Source organism: Pseudophryne corroboree, chromosome 2 (genome assembly GCF_028390025.1).
Source record: "Pseudophryne corroboree isolate aPseCor3 chromosome 2, aPseCor3.hap2, whole genome shotgun sequence".
Lineage (NCBI taxonomy): Eukaryota > Metazoa > Chordata > Amphibia > Anura > Myobatrachidae > Pseudophryne > Pseudophryne corroboree.
Window position 1 is genome coordinate 1017066654 of NC_086445.1, and position 16959 is coordinate 1017083612.

Consider the following 16959-nt stretch of genomic DNA (forward strand, 5'->3'; position numbering starts at 1 on the left):
TGTGTGTTTGTGGTGACTGGAGAGGACAGGCTGTGTGTGTAGTGACTGGAGAGGAGGAGCTGTGTGTGTGTGTGTGTGTGTGTGTGTGTGTGTGTGTATAGTGACTGGAGGGTACAGGCTATGTGTGTATAGTGACTGGAGGGGACAGGCTGTGTGTGTGTGTGTGTGTGTGTGTGTGTGTATAGTGACTGGAGGGGACAGGCTGTGTGTGGTGAATGGAGGGGACAGGCTGTGTGTGTGTGTGTGTGTGTGTGTGTGTGTGTGTGTGTGTGTGTGTGTGTGTGTGTGTGTGAATGTGTAGTGACTGGAGGGGACAGGCTGTGTGTGTAGTGACTGGAGAGGACAGGCTGTGTGTGTAGTGACTGGAGAGGACAGGCTGTGTGTGTAGTGACTGGAGAGGACAGGCTGTGTGTGTAGTGACAGGAGAGGATGGGTTGTGTGTGTGTAGTGACAGGAGAGGACAGGCTGTGTGTGTAGTGACAGGAGAGGATGGGTTGTGTGTGTAGTGACAGGAGAGGACAGGCTGTGTGTGTAGTGACAGGAGAGGACAGGCTGTGTGTGTAGTGACTGGAGGGTACAGGCTGTGTGTAGTGACTGGAGGGGACAGGCTGTGTGTGTAGTGACTGGAGAGGACAGGCTGTGTGTGTAGTGACTGGAGAGGACAAGCTGTGTGTGTAGTGACTGGAGAGGACAGGCTGTGTGTGTAGTGACTGGAGGGGACAGGCTGTGTGTAGTGACTGGAGGGGACGGGCTATGTGTGTAGTGACAGGAGAGGACAGGCTGTGTGTGTGTAGTGACTGGAGGGGACAGGCTGTGTGTGTAGTGACTGGAGAGGACAGGCTGTGTGTGTAGTGACAGGAGAGGACAGGCTGTGTGTGTAGTGACAGGAGGGGACAGGCTGTGTGTGTAGTGACAGGAGAGGACAGGTTGTGTGTGTAGTGACAGGAGAGGATGGGTTGTGTGTGTGTAGTGACAGGAGAGGACAGTCTGTGTGTGTAGTGACACTCCCATAAAACGGCCAGTTTCCGCCCAGAAACACCCACTTCCTGTCAATCACACTCCGATCACCAGAACGATGAAAAATCCTCGTTATGCCGTGAGTAAAATACCTAACTTTTGAGTAAAATAACTAAGCGCATGCGCTCTGCGAACCTTGCGCATGCGCAGTAAGCGACTAATCGCAATATAGAGAAAATCGTCAACGAGCGAACAACTCGGAATGACCACCAATGCTGGGTGGGAAGGCTGCACTTGTCACGGGTATCCTGAGTAGCTGCTTATAGGAGGTCAGGGTTTACTCCCCGGGAGTGTAAAACAGCAAACTTTAAAAAGGGGATATTCACAACCTCTGCAACCTCATGAATGACCACTAAACGCTTCTTTAAAATAATAAGGAATTTCTTTTTCCTTGAAGTATACTGTATTATATAATAAAAGAAATGGGTTTTGGAACAAGGAAGAAAAGATTGGTCTTAGGTGACGCACTAATACGGGTGGTCTTCAGTATGCCGACTGACGGGATCCCGGTGCACAGTATACCGGCGCCGGAATCCTGACAGCCGGCATACCGACACTTATTCTCCCTCGTGGGGGTCCACGACCCCACTGGAGGGAGAATAAAATAGCGTGGTGCGCGTAGCTCGCCACCGTGCTCGTAGCGTGGCAAGCGTAGCGAGCCCGCAAGGGGCTCATTTGCACTCGCCACACTGTCGGTAAGCCGGCGGTCGGGCTCCCGGCGCCGGTATGCTGGTCGCTGGAAGCCCGACCGCCGGCATACCATACTGAACCCCACTAATACAAATGATTTCTTATTAACAGTGAGAGTTGTCCTAGTAATTAGCTAATTGGGACATATTGAGTTTATCCGGTCTACCCTATCAGATCTAACGTCTAATAACATATATGTTACAGTACATTTAAGGAGCCCATATCATATTAAATTGATTGACAGAATTGTGGTTCACTTAGGTGGAACTTTTGTTTCTCTGATAAGCACGCATATTCATAATCGAGGTCATTGTACACAATAATTGAAGTATTTTATATAGAGACATTGCACAGCATAGTGGGTGTAGTGTGTGGTTTTTTAATAATCACAGGTTGCACTTTGTGTTTCACTTGTCCTTTAATTTATTTTAATATTTCACAGTTACAGGCTTTTTAAGTATATGCAATAAAAGTTATATTTTAAATGTAAAATCATTTGTATTAGTGCACCACCTAAGACCAATCTTTTCTTCCTTGTTCCAAAACCTATCTATATATATTGGCAACAATATATATGTATCAGCACCCCCAGTTGATACATAAGACAAGGAATTGTTATGAATTGTAAGTTGGGGTTTCTTCATTGTTCAATTTAGAATACGGTACTAGTGCAGTAGTTTTCCCATCCCCCCTTTTCCTTTGTAAAATTTCTAATAAAAAAATGTACTGTACACCTACAGTAATTGGCCGCCTTTGTATATGCTGAGGGCTGCTCCGCTGTCCGCAGTGCTTGTCCCCAGATATTACAGCCGGCAGCACTGAGCAGGGAGGGTGTATTCCCTGTGTGTTGCCCCCCCCTTCTGGTCTGACAGTGCAGCAGACATTGTAGCAGGCAGGACTAGATAGTCAGAATGGGTTCTCTGTGCACTAGACCCCCCCTTATGGTGTGGTTAATTAGGGGATCATTGCTGGCTGCTAGATTCATGTAAGTGAACTGTTGTTGGGTGGAGACACACAAACAACCTGTCACGGTCCGGCGGGAGACTGTGCAGGGGAGCCGGCTTGGTCTCTTTGGAGAGGTCTAGCTGGCGAAGGTGCAGGCTGCTGGCGCCGGGCAGGGTGTGCTGGGAGGACAGGCAGGGGCACTGGTTGGCAGCTCAGCAGACTGGCAGCATGTCCCTCCGGCAGGGGTTAGCAGTGCTGCTGGGGATTCTGTGAACAGGCTGGACTGTGTTCCCGGCAGCCATCTGGGATGTGGGCAAAAAGCCTGTCTTGCCCACACTTCACCAATTTATCACTTTCCTGTGGCCAATTAGCTCTGCGCAGCTGCTATAAGACAGGAAGGCCTGGAGGAGGGAATTTGCCAGTGGAACGTCTTTCACAGTATCTGTGAAGCTAGTTCTCTGTGCTCCTGCAGCGTCTCCAGTGTCAGGTTCTTGTTACAGCAAATTACCCAAGCCTCCTCATATAGCCTTATGCAGACTGCCGACTTTGTTCCCGTGTCCTACCTAGCTACCTGTTCCGGACGCCGCAGTAACCAGCCTTCAGAATTTCTCCTTTAAAGTACTGGGTCACGGTTCCGGTATCCTCAGCCACCCGCTAACCTACAGTAGTATCTCTATTTAACTGTCTTTGGCGAACTCTGTTAAACTACTCCAAGTAATAAATGCGCAAGACCTTCATCCGTCCCGCTCGTTTGTTATTCAGAGATCCAAGTGCACCAGAATCATCTTCCCCCAAATCCGGAACCACAAGAATCCTCAGACGTGACAGTTTGCACTGGCCCCATGTGTCCAGGAGCTGGACAGGATTCTGGCTCGGATCTCCTGCACAGCATAGCGAGGCGTCTGGAGGGATTGGAAAATTCACAGCGACATTTGGCGCAGTGCCTCCAAGAGATATCCACTCGGCAGGATTTCATCCAAGCCTCTCTAGCGAATACTACTCCTGCCCGTCGACCAGAGTCACAAGTTTCTCAGCCCATCCTGGCGTCATTGGGGTCATCACCGTCCTCTCTCCGTTTGCCAACCCCCAACAAGTTTGACGGGAACTCTAAACTCTGTCGTGGATTCCTTAATCAGTGTGATGTGCACTTTATGTTACAGTCAGCCAATTTCCCAACGCAAAAGGTGAAGGTGGCATACATAGTCTCCTTACTCTCAGGGGCAGCCCTGGAATGGGTCTCACCGCTCTGGGAAAGAGATGATGCTCTGCTGAGTGACTATACAAAATTCCTAGCCACTTTTAGGAAGATCTTTGATGAAACGGGATGCTCGACATCAGCATCCATTGAGATTATGCGTCTACGCCAAGGGAATAGGCCAGTCGGCCAGTATATCATCCAGTTTCAAACCTATGCCTCTGAACTACAATGGAATGAGGAAGCTTTGGTTGCAGCGTTTTGGAGTGGCCTTTCTGACCATTTGAAGGATGATCTAGCGACTCGAGACATACCACCAAAACTGGATGATCTCATTTCATTATGTAACAAAGTCGATCTACGATTCCAGGAGAGGCAGGCCGAAAAAAGCAAGGGCGATCACTATCGTTTCCACCCTGTACCTCTGGCACCCCCTCCGCTAGCAGTAGATTCTCCTGAAGAACCCGTGCAGCTGAACCGGGCCCGACTTACTCCTGAGGAGCGCCAGAAATGGCGGCGAGAAAATTTGTGTCTTTACTGTGGGGCACCGGGACACATGGTGGCATCATGCCCACAGCGTCCGGGAAACTCCCACTCCTAACTTGGCTAGGAGACACCAGGTTAGGAGTCTTGTCTCGGTCTCCAAATTCCTCTGAACCTACTCTACCAGTCACTATTGAACTCTCGCAAGGTACTAAGTCCATTCTCTCTCTTTTAGATACAGGAGCAGTAGAGAATTTCATCACAGCCCATCTGGTTCAGCAGCTTCAGATCCCTATGCGAGATTTGTCCCGTTCCATTTCGTTATCTGCGGTTGATGGAAGCCATATTCCTGGTGGAGTAATTTCTCAACGGACTCTTCCTATTTCCGTTGATATCGGTGCTCTTCATAAAGAGCAATTGGAACTTTTAGTTATATCCAAGGGATCACATGAAATTTTGTTGGGTTACCCTTGGTTTAGTAGGCATAACCCGCATATCGATTGGCACTCCATGCAAATCTTATCCTGGGGGAAGACTTGTTTGACCTCTTGTTTGCCGTGTATCAAACCACTCAATAAAACCCTTGTCACATCATCCCCGCAGATTCCGCCTCAGTACGCTTCCTTCTCCGACGTCTTCAGTAAACAGGGAGCAGATTTCTTGCCACCCCATAGGAAATGGGACTGTCCTATAGACCTTGAACCAGGGAAAGATCCACCCAGAGGTTGGACCTACCCTTTATCAATTCCTGAAACTAAGGCTATGTCCGAGTATATCCGAGAAAACTTGGCCAAGGGGTTAATTCGGTCATCTACCTCACCAGCCGGAGCTGGGTTCTTCTTTGTCCAGAAAAAAAGATGGGGGGTTAAGACCTTGTATAGATTACCAGGGCCTGAATAACATCACGGTAAAAAATCATTACCCTGTACCCCTCATTTCCGAATTATTTGATCGAGTTAAGGGAACAACCATCTTCTCCAAACTAGACCTAAGAGGAGCCTACAATCTGATCAGGATACGAGCAGGCGACGATTGGAAAACCACGTTCAATACCAGGGATGGTCATTTTGAATATCTTGTCATGCCATTTGGTCTGAGTAACGCCCCTGACGTATTCCAAAATTTCATCAACAAAATTTTCGGAGACCTTCTATATCAATCTGTTGTGGTCTATCTGGGCGACATCTTAATCTTTTCCCCAGACCTTGGAACACATCGACGACACGTCCTAGAGGTTCTACGTAGACTGCATGAGAACCATCTGTATTGCAAGCTAGAGAAATGCATCTTCGAGCAGCTTTCAGTTCCCTTTCTAGGGTATATCATTTGAGGCTCTGGATTACAGATGGATCCGGAGAAAGTACAAGCCATATTGAATTGGTCAAGACCTTCCTTTCTTAAAGCGGTGCAGCGTTTTCTAGGGTTCTCTAACTACTATCCGAGATGAAATGGTATGCTCTAACTCAGACAGTGACATGCTCAATTCCCTACATGAACCCTCTGGCACTTTCTCTTCACTTGATCCCACAAGTGAAGATGAAGTATCAACACTCTTTTCATCCTTCTACTCCACTACCTCTCCTCTTGATCCTATACTCTCACAGGTCAGTAAAACTTTGTCTCCTGTGCTTATCCCAACCTTAACTAAAATCTGTAATCTCTCTCTCTCTCTACTGGTATCTTTCCCTCTCTGTTTAAACATGCAGTGATTACTCCCATTCTCAAAAAACACAACCCCAAACACACTCTCTAACTACCGTCCCATTTATCAGCTACCCAGTCCCTCCAAGCTACTTGAGAGACTTGCCTACACTCACCTTACACACTTTCTTAACTCCCACAGCTTATTGGACCCACTTCAGTCAGGCTTGCATGCCCAACACTCCACAGAGATGGCACTGACCAAAGTAGTGAATGATCTAGTCACTGCTAGATCAAAAGGCCATTACACACTACTTATTCTTCTAGATCTCTCTGCTGCTTTTGACACTGTTGACCACTCTCTTCTTATACAAACACTACAATCCCTAGGTCTTCAGGACACAGCCCTCACTTGGTTCTCATCCTACCTATCTAATCGCTCTTTCAGTGTTCACTTCTCTGATTCTACCTCCTCTTCTCTACCTCTATCAGTTGGAGTACCGCAAGGCTCAGTCTTAGGTCCTCTGCTTTTCTCAATCTATACCTCCTCTCTTGGTAAACTAATCAGCTCCTTCGGATTTCAATATCATTTGTACGCTGATGATACTCAAATCTACCTATCCTCCCCAGATTTGTCACCATCTGTATTGGCTCGTGTCACTGGATGCCTGTCTGCCATTTCATCTTGGATGTCATCTCGCCACCTCAAACTCAACATTTCCAAAACAGAATTAATTATTTTCCCACCAGCTAAGAGTAGTTACCAACCTGATATCTCCATAACTGTTGACAATGCAACTATCCACCCTACCCCACAAGCTCGTTACCTAGGTGTCACCATTGACTCTGAACTGTCCTTTGTTCTACACATTCAATCTGTCTCTAAATCATGTTACATGCACCTTAAAAACATATCCAAAATACGGCCTTATCTTACACAAGACACTGCAAAAACTCTAATCCATGCACTCATCATCTCCCGCATTAATTATTGTAATAGTCTCCTTACTGGTCTTCCCAAACATAGGCTCTCACCACTTCAATCCATTTTAAATGTATCTGCAAGGCTAATCTTCCTCACCAGATGTTCTTCATGTGCTGATCTGCTCTGTCAGTCCCTCCATTGGTTACCAGTAATCTACTGTGTCAAATATAAAATACTTTTACTTACATACAAGGCTATTAACCAAACTGCACCATCATACATCTCCTCACTCATCTCAAAATATCTCCCTACCAGACCTCTCCGCTCTGCACAAGATCTGCGTCTCTCATCCACATGTATTACCTGTTCCCACTCAAAATTACAGGACTTTACTCGGGCTTTACCCACTCTGTGGAATGCACTCCCACGCACAATAAGACTCTCCTCTAGTCTCCAAACCTTTAAACGTTCCCTGAAAACTCACCTCTTCAGACAAGCCTACCAAATTTCAGACCCACACACAACCTTCAATGCTTCCCTATCCAGTTACATCCCCTCTGTACAGTCCACATAACCTCACATTTTGTCTTCCAACATTGCAGGGTGATCATATCATACAACCCATTAAGAACCTAGCAATCTGGGGAACCATTATGTAACAGGTAGCATCTATCCTTGTGTATCTATGCCTATTTCCCTATAGATTGTAAGCTTGCGAGCAGGGCCTTCCTACCTCTATGTCTGTCTGTCTTTGCCCAGTTTTGTTCTATAACTGTTGTTCTAATTGTAAAGCGCAACGGAATATGCTGCGCTGTATAAGAAACTGCTAATAAATAAATAAATAAAATACTATTGGAAATTTATTAGAGGATTCTCCGCCTTGGTAGTCCCCATCACTGCTCTTATTCGAAAAGGAGCAGACCTGTCTCATTGGTCGCCAGAAGCAGGGTCCGCTTTCCATCTGCTTAAACAAGCATTCATATCAGCACCAGTATTAAGGCAACCAGATATAAATAAACCCTTTTTACTCAAAGTGGACGCCTCCTCAGAAGCGGTAGGAGTGGTACTCTCTCAAAGGTACGACGATCATAAGTTCCATCCTTGTGATTACTTCTCGAAGAAGTTTCTCCCCGCCGAGAAGAACTACACTATCGGGGAGGAGGAGTTGTTGGCAGTCAAGCTAGCCCTAGAGGAATGGCGATACCTCCTGGAAGGAGCTAACTTCCCTATTACCATTTATACAGATCATCGAAACTTAACCTTCCTGAAAGATCTACAATATCTGAGTCCGCGTCTTGCTCGTTGGACCTTGTTCTTCTCCTGCTTTTCGTTCATCCTGACTTATCGGCCCGGTTCACAGAATCTAAAAGCAGATGCTCTGTCACGGTCCACTACTTCCATTGAATCTGAAGAACCTCCTCAAACACACCCCGTCCTAGATGCAAAAGTTTTTGCCTCTACTTGTCTACAACCTCCGGCAGGGAAAACTTTTGTCACTCCCCAACTACGGAAGAAACTCATATCTTGGGCTCACATTTCCCGATTTTCAGGTCATCCAGGTGTTCACAAGACAATGGAATTTCTTCAAAGATCCTATTGGTGGCCCACGCTGAAAGCAGATGTGACAACCTTCATTTCCTCCTGCTTTAAGTGCACCCAACACAAGGTCTCTCGGCAACCTCCAGCTGGGAAGTTATTGCCTCTTTCTGTACCCTTTCAACCGTGGTCCCATTTATCAATGGATTTCATAACAGATTTACCATCTTCTAGAGGCTACACTACAATCTGGGTGGTGATAGACCGATTCTCCAAAATGGCTCACTTTGTACCATTGAAGAAATTACCAACAGCGTCTGAATTGGCCCATCATTTAATTTCCGAGATTTTCAGGCTTCACGGTCTTCCCACCGAAATAGTGTCTGATCGAGGGGTGCAATTTTTAGCAAAGTTCTGAAAAATCCCTTTGCACAGCCTTACAAATCAAATTGCAGTATTCCACAGCCTATCATCCACAGTTCAACGGTTCCACGGAATGAGTTAATCAAGATTTGGAGACCTTTCTACGCATTCACCTTTCCTCTTCTTAGGATGATTGGGTAGAACATTTATCTTGGGCTGAGTTCGCCCACAACAATACTTACCATTCTTCTACTGGGCTTATGCCCTTCCTCATTGTTTACGGAGCCCATCCTAAAGTTCCAGCATTTCAAAGTCTACCGGCACTCGACTTACCAGCAGTGGAAACTTCCCTAAAGCGTTTTTTGAACATTTGGAATCGGGTGCATACCAATCTTCAAAAGTCTTCTCTTCATTACAAGAAATGGGCTGATAGAAAACGAAGAACAATTCCTAGTCTCAAGGTAGGAGACCAAGTTTGGCTTTCTACAAGGAACTTACACTTACGAGTACCTTCAATGAAGTTTGCCCCCCCCGCTTTATAGGTCCTTTTCCAATTGTGGGAATAATTAATCCAGTGTTTTATAAACTCAAACTACCCCCTTGCCTCAAAATTCCTTCTTCTTTCCATGTTTCCTTCTAAAACCTTTAGTTTTGAAATGATTTCAGAGGCTGTTACCACGACCACCCAAAGTACTCACCCAGAGTGGAATAGAGTTTGAGGTTAAAAAGGTACTTGACTCCCGAATTCATTATGGTCGGTTACAGTATCTATTGGACTGGAAAGGATATGGTCCGGAGGAACGGTCCTGAGAGTACGCGACAGATGTTCATGTCCCAGCATTAGTTGCAAATTTCATTCAGAACATCCAGAGAAGCCTAAATTGTGTCCAGGGGCCACTCCAAAGAGGGGGGGTAATGTCACAGTCTGGCGGGAGACTGTGCAGGGGAGCCAGCTCTTACCTGTCCAGTCCCTTTGGAGAGGTCCAGCTGGCGGAGGTGCGGGCTGCTTGCACCAGGCAGGGTGTGCTGGGAGGACAGGCAGGAGCACTGGTTCGCAGCTCAGCAGACTGGCAGCATGTCCCTCTGGCAGGGGTTAGCAGTGCTGCTGGGGAGCCAGGGCTTCTGTGAACAGGCTGGGCTGTGTTCCCAGCGGCCATCTTGGATGTGGGCAAAAAGCCTGTCTTGCCCACACTTCACCAATTTATCACTTTCCTGTGGCCAATTAGCTCTGAGCAGCTGCTATAATATAGGAAGGCCTGGAGGAGGGAATTTGCCAGTGCAACATCTTTCACAGTATCTGTGAAGCTAGTTCTCTGTGCTCCCGCAGCATCTCCAGTGTCAGGTTCTTGTTACAGCAAATTACCCAAGCCTCCTGATATAGCCTTACGCAGACTGCCGAATCTGTTCCCGTGTCCTACCTAGCTACCGGTTCCAGATGCCGGAGTAACCAGCCTTCGGAATTCCTCCTTTAAAGTACTGGGTCCCAGTTCCGGTATCCTCAGCCACCTGCTAACCTACAGTGGTATCTCTATTCAACTGTCTTTAGCGAACCCTGTTAAACTACTCCAAGTAATAAATGCGCAAGACCTTCATCCGTCCCGCTCGTTTGTTATTCAGAGATCCAAGTGCACCAGAATCATCTTCCCCCAAATCCGAATCCACAAGAATCCTCAGACGTGACACAACCCCCCCTCCCTTCCCCCTTGTGATGAGAATGAGGTAGAGGTATAAGGGCTACCTGCCATAATGTGTATCAGGGGTTCCACTGTGATTTAACATGTATAAGGGGTACTACTGTGGAGTAATGTGTATAAGGGGCTCTACTGTGTGGTATAATGTGTATAAGGGGTACTACTGTGTGGTATAATGTGTATAAGGGGTACTACTGTGGAGTAATGTGTATAAGGGGCTCTATTGTGTGGTATAATGTGTATAAGGGGTACTACTGTGTGGTAATGTGTATAAGGGGTACTACTGTGTGGTATAATGTGTATAAGGGGTACTACTGTGTGGTAATGTGTATAAGGGATACTACTGTGAGGTGTAATGTGACTTAACGGACACTGCATAATGTGAAATGGTACAATTCTGTGGTCACGCCCCCTCCCCATGAAACTGTGCACCTATATTTTTGCTGTGCGCCTTCAGCACACACTGTCCCAGTTTTTTAAATGTGAGAAGAGAGGGGGGTACCAATGCTTTTTCGGGCACAATGCACCAAAATGTCTAATTAAGGCACTGTATTTTTGATTCCCCGAAATACAACCCAAGCACTTGTCTTTAATTGAGTGAAAAGGGGAGACTTTGTGTGAGTCTGCACGTATATTTAAAAAGCCAATCATTTGGCCACTTCTAAACATGCTGTCCTTATGTAAAATATGAGGGGTGGGGGCGCCAATGCTTTTGCTGGCACAGAGCACCAAAATGTCTGTGCATGAGGATTGCGATGGTTGAGGGGTGAAGGGTGTTGCTGGCTACTGCTGGGTGATAGGTGCTGTGCTGGGAGAAGGGTGATGGGTCATAGGCAGAACCAGCGGTGGTACTAGGAGGCACCTGCCACAAAATCTTGCCTAGGGCATCAAATTGGTTATGGCCAGCTCTGGGTCACGCTTAGTACACAGAGCCCTAAATACAGTACGTGACTCGTCTTAGTTGCGCTGGGTGTCTCAGGTCATATACCTTAAAGCTGCTCAGTGTATGAGGACACATCTGTAATCATTTGCGATGACATACCCACACCACGCCCACTGCGACTGTACACACACAAAACACACAAATCACGTTTGAGACTGAAAAAAGACAAGGGCTGTGAAAATCTGCACATGCAGGGGAATCAAATATGACACCTATTAGGGACTACTTGGGGGATTGAGGTTAAACCCTAAAATAAGAATAAGAAAAAACATAACTGTATTGTGTAGCTTTGACGTTAGGTCATCATGTCATCTTCATAAGGTCACATGTAGCATTAGTGCAGGACTTACCCCGTTTCAGAAGTCCACCGTGACCACATGGAGCGCACTCCGGATGTTTATTTCCAAATAGAATATCAGTAACATCAGTCAGGAGACCACCCAGGAGACCCTGCGATCTAAGTTGAGCACATTTCAAGCACAGCGCTTGCAGTTTTTCGGCCTCGCTTGGCCCTGGTGGTGGTGCGACCATTACTACTGGTTGTGCTGCTTTGGTGTAACACACGGGGGCTCCGGGGAAACTTGTGTCATAGCAGCAGCCCATACCTCTACACTGATCAAAGGGGATGCCTGTAACACCGCAGGGGACTCTCTGCGCCGGTGCTACTTCTTGACAATTGAATACTACATAAAACAAAATAAGTAGAGAAATGTCACGTTACAATGATTTTATTATGAACTCCTGTAAAAACTTCAGCATCTGCACATGTAATATTATTATCACTCTGGGTAAACTCCTATTCTTTATGCCTTTATATAACAATAAGGCTGGGGGGCCGTGCCCAAAGACCCCCACTGGTACCTGATATCTGGGACTGGACTGTGATATCTCATATGAGGCACATATTTGTTTGCAAACCGAAAAAGTTAGCAATTGGGCAAAACAATGTGCACTGCAGGTGGGCAGATGTAACATGTGCAGAGAGAGTTAGATTTGGGTGGGTTATAGTGTTTCGGTGCAGGGTAAATATTGGCTGCTTTATTTTTACACTGCAATTTAGACTTCAGTTTGAACACCCCAGTCTCTCTCTGCACATGTTACATCTGCCCCACCTGCATTGCAGCATGGTTTTGCCTAATTGCTAACTTTTTCATCTTGCTAACAAATCTGAATAACATCCCAGATCTCCTTGGGAGATCTAAACTGGGATTTGGTTCGGAATCTCAAAATTCAGCTACAGTAGATTCGAAATTCAGGAGAATAGAGCCTCACATCTCTAGTAATACTGCAAAATGTATATAACAGTAACAAAATAAGTAATAATAATAATAACAACAACCATATTATATATATATATATATAGCACGCTTTCATTTATATCAAGTGATCTCATTTATACATTTCTCCTTAACTGACAGTTCTGCACATGTTATAACCTCATCTATACAGCAAATCTTAATTATGTCAGTGTGGTAAGTTAAAGGACCCACAAATTTTAGTGTACAATTTTCTAGGACTCCAGTGCACTCAGGTCTACATGTACTGTATATCAGGACATCCCCAAAAATAACCTATAGCACTTTTAGTAAATGGCGGGTTCCCCAACTGTTGGACCCAGAAGCAGGGAGAGCACTATAGGACTTCTACAATAGCCGGGATTCCATTATATGGCTCAGTCATAATCTATAGAATCCTAAAGCTGCTTATGGCACCTGATCAATAACTCCATAATTGTGTGTTCTGAATCTTACCTCCTTGGGCGGTCACGCAGCCCAGAACCACAAACGCCACCTGAATGTACAGCACTGCGTTACTCATTGTTCCGTTTGTTACTCCAGAAAAAAGTACATCCCGAGATACAAGATATGATGTTTTATAGAGCCTCGTACTATTTACAAATAATTTTTTACTGACGTGTCTATTTACACTCAAACATGTGATTATTAAAACATCGAGAATAAACCATCTGACAATAAATAAACACATCTGTTACAATGAAATATGCACTTGAAACTTGAAGATAATATTTAAGATTTCAAATACAAATTATGGGACTAAATACTCATCGCTTGTCCATACACACTGGGCAATTTTGAGCTGAGAGCAGGTCACTTTTGGTGTTTTGAGCTGCTTTCAGCTCAAAGCCGCCCAGTGTGTATGGACAAGCGATGAGCGCTCCCGCTTCATCGTTGGCTGCCGCCGTTCATCTACTGGTATTACCAGTAGATGGACCGCGGGGTGAGCGGCTTTCCATAGTGTCCTGCTATGGAAAGCCGCTCACCTCCGCTGACATCGCTGGGCAGGGGGGAAAGCGCTCAGTGTGTATGCACCTTAAGATATTGCAGCACAGCTCAATGCTCTATGCAGGATTCAAGCAATAGCTAAACATTTATGTAGAGCGTCTTCATACTGTATGTATCATTAATTCACGTTAAATTGCAGGTATATAATGAGCCCTACAATAAGGCAGAGATGGCAGAATCACAAGATGAGTCCAACTTTTCATGGGACACATTGGTGCGTTACTCCTGGAGAGTTTTCTAATAAAAGAATAAACCAGGAGGGAGCAGTAGTATATGTGCCTGGGTTACACCGGGAGAGAGCAGTAGTATGTGTGCCTGGGTTACACCAGGAGAGAGCAGTAGTATATGTGCCTGGGTTACACCGGGAAAGAGCAGTAGTATATGTGCCTGGAGTACACCAGGAGAGAGCAGTAGTATATGTGCCTGGGTTACACCAGGAGAGAGCAGTAGTACATGTGCCTGGGTTACACCATGAGAGAACAGTAGTATATGTGCCTGGAGTACACCAGGAGAGAGCAGTAGTATATGTGCCTGGAGTACACCAGGAGAGAGCAGTAGTATATGTGCCTGGAGTACACCAGGAGAGAGCAGTAGTATATGTGCCTGGAGTACACCAGGAGAGAGCAGTAGTATATGTGCCTGGGTTACACCAGGAGAGAGCAGTAGTATATGTGTCTGTGTTACACCAGCAGAGAGCAGTAGTATATGTGTCTGGGTTACACCAGGAGAGAGCAGTAGTATATGTGTCTGGGTTACACCAGGAGAGAGCAGTAGTATATGTGTCTGGGTTATATCAGGAGTGAACAGTAGTACATGTGCCTGGGTTACACCGGGAGAGAACAGTAGTATATGTGCCTGGAGTACACCAGGAGAGAGCAGTAGTATATGTGCCTGGGTTACACTAGGAGAGAACAGTAGTATATGTGCCTGAAGTACACCAGGAGAGAGCAGTAGTATGTGTGCCTGGGTTACACCAGGAGAGAGCAGTAGTATATGTGCCTGGGTTACACTAGGAGAGAACAGTAGTATATGTGCCTGGGTTACACTAGGAGAGAACAGTAGTATATGTGCCTGGAGTACACCAGGAGAGAGCAGTAGTATATGTGCCTGGGTTACACTAGGAGAGAACAGTAGTATATGTGCCTGGAGTACACCAGGAGAGAGCAGTAGTATGTGTGCCTGGGTTACACCAGGAGAGAGCAGTAGTATATGTGCCTGGGTTACACCGGGAGAGAGCAGTAGTATATGTGCCTGGGTTACACCAGGAGAGAGCAGTAGTATATGTGCCTGGGTTACACTAGGAGAGAACAGTAGTATATGTGCCTGGAGTACACCAGGAGAGAGCAGTAGTATGTGTGCCTGGGTTACACCAGGAGAGAGCAGTAGTATATGTGCCTGGGTTACACCGGGAGAGAGCAGTAGTATATGTGCCTGGGTTACACCAGGAGAGAGCAGTAGTATATGTGCCTGGGTTACACTAGGAGAGAACAGTAGTATATGTGCCTGGAGTACACCAGGAGAGAGCAGTAGTATGTGTGCCTGGGTTACACCAGGAGAGAGCAGTAGTATATGTGCCTGGGTTACACCGGGAGAGAGCAGTAGTAAATGTGCCTGGGTTACACCAGGAGAGAGCAGTAGTATATGTGCCTGGGTTACACTAGGAGAGAACAGTAGTATATGTGCCTGGAGTACACCAGGAGAGAGCAGTAGTATGTGTGCCTGGGTTACACCAGGAGAGAGCAGTAGTATATGTGCCTGGGTTACACCGGGAGAGAGCAGTAGTATATGTGCCTGGGTTACACCGGGAGAGAGCAGTAGTATATGTGCCTGGGTTACACCATGAGAGAGCAGTAGTACATGTGCCTGGATTACACCAGGAGAGGACAGTAGTGTATGCGCCTGGGTTACACCAGGAGAGAGCAGTAGTATGTGTGCCTGGGTTACACCAGGAGAGAGCAGTAGTATATGTGCCTGGGTTATACCAGGAGAGAGCAGCAGTATATGTGCCTGGGTTATACCAGGAGTGAACAGTAGTATATGTGCCTGGGTTACACCGGGAGAGAGCAGTAGTATATGTGCCTGGGTTATACCAGGAGAGAGCAGTAGTATATGTGCCTGGGTTACACCAGGAGAGAGCAGTAGTATATGTGTCTGGGTTACACTAGGAGAGAACAGTAGTATATGTGCCTGGGTTACACCAGGAGAGATCAGTAGTATATGTGCCTGGGTTACACTAGGAGAGAACAGTAGTATATGTGCCTGGGTTCCACCAGGGGCAGACCTGTGCTACTGAGCTCCTAGGCCTCTAGAAGTTTTTGGAGCCTGCAGTGTTTCCTGGAAGGCCTCCCAGGGGAGGATGGATCCCCCTGGGGAGGATGATGAAGGCGATCCCCTGGCTTCAGGGTCTGGTGGAGGCCCTAGTGATCTGGGCCTGGCAAAGGCTGTGATGGCAACAGCCCAGTCTGATGTTGATGGGGACAGTGCATCTGTGCAAGGTGGTCTGATGACTTCGGGTCCTGTGAAGGAACAGGATCCCCAATTGGATCCCCCCAAACTGCAGGTTGCTGACTCTCTGAGTGAAGTAACTCAGGTAAGAGAAATGACATCTACATTTGCCTGTAGAGAAGTGGGGAATTGTGTGGAAAACATGCAGGATGCTTGTAGCAGCCCAGATGAATCTGAGCCCTCTGTAGAAATGTTTTCTCATTTAAATTTGGATCAGCTAAAGAAAGAAATAAGGAAAATACAAACTAAAATCAGTACTAAAAGGAGAAAAGGAACTCCTGCTGCACCTGGGAGCGGCCCATTTTGAGAGAGGAGCTGGAGCAGTTAAATGAAATGTTGTTTCAAGCTAAAAGCAGGTGCACTACTCTGCAAGCAGAAGCATTTCTGCAGAAACAGAAAGAACAGAGGAAAGCTGAATTGCCTGTGCAGGACGGGGACCATGTTCCTGGGGAGCCAATGATGGAAGTCAGTATACCAATGGAGACAGGCAACCTGGAAGAGGCAGCAAAAAGCTGTGAAAAACCAGAATGCTGAGGAACCCAAAATGGCGGCAGATGCGGTTTGCGGTGCGTTCTACGGTGGAGGGGAGGCGTCTCTCCTGGGGGCAGTGCCGAGCGGTAGCGGGGTGGGGGGCGCAGCAATTGATATGGTAATGGCTAGCCCCGGATCCATTTCAGTTGTAGCAGCTTCCCAGGGTCTGTCTCCGCCGGTGCCTAACCCGA

At 46.6% G+C, this 16959-nt stretch overlaps 1 protein-coding gene and 1 long non-coding RNA gene across 3 annotated transcripts in view; one reads left to right on the forward strand and one right to left on the reverse strand.

Moving 5' to 3' along the window:
• The window catches only part of LOC134988053 (uncharacterized), a 101655-nt gene that overhangs the window by 20088 nt on the left and 64608 nt on the right, over nucleotides 1-16959 (reverse strand). Inside the window, exons 1-2 of one of the 2 annotated variants that reach the window (XR_010193589.1) lie at nucleotides 13181-13260; nucleotides 11780-12112 (exon numbers count right to left, since the gene is read on the reverse strand). This is a non-coding gene — a long non-coding RNA (uncharacterized LOC134988053). Of the gene's footprint in view, nucleotides 1-11779; nucleotides 12113-13180; nucleotides 13261-16959 lie in introns of those variants that run through there. The other variant, XR_010193595.1, reaches the window with a different exon arrangement.
• The window catches only part of LOC134988032 (trefoil factor 1-like), a 66483-nt gene continuing 65532 nt past the window's right edge, over nucleotides 16009-16959 (forward strand). The window contains exon 1 of the transcript XR_010193579.1: nucleotides 16009-16322. The gene's annotated coding sequence lies outside the window, so the exon portion shown is untranslated. The remainder of the gene's footprint in view (nucleotides 16323-16959) is intronic.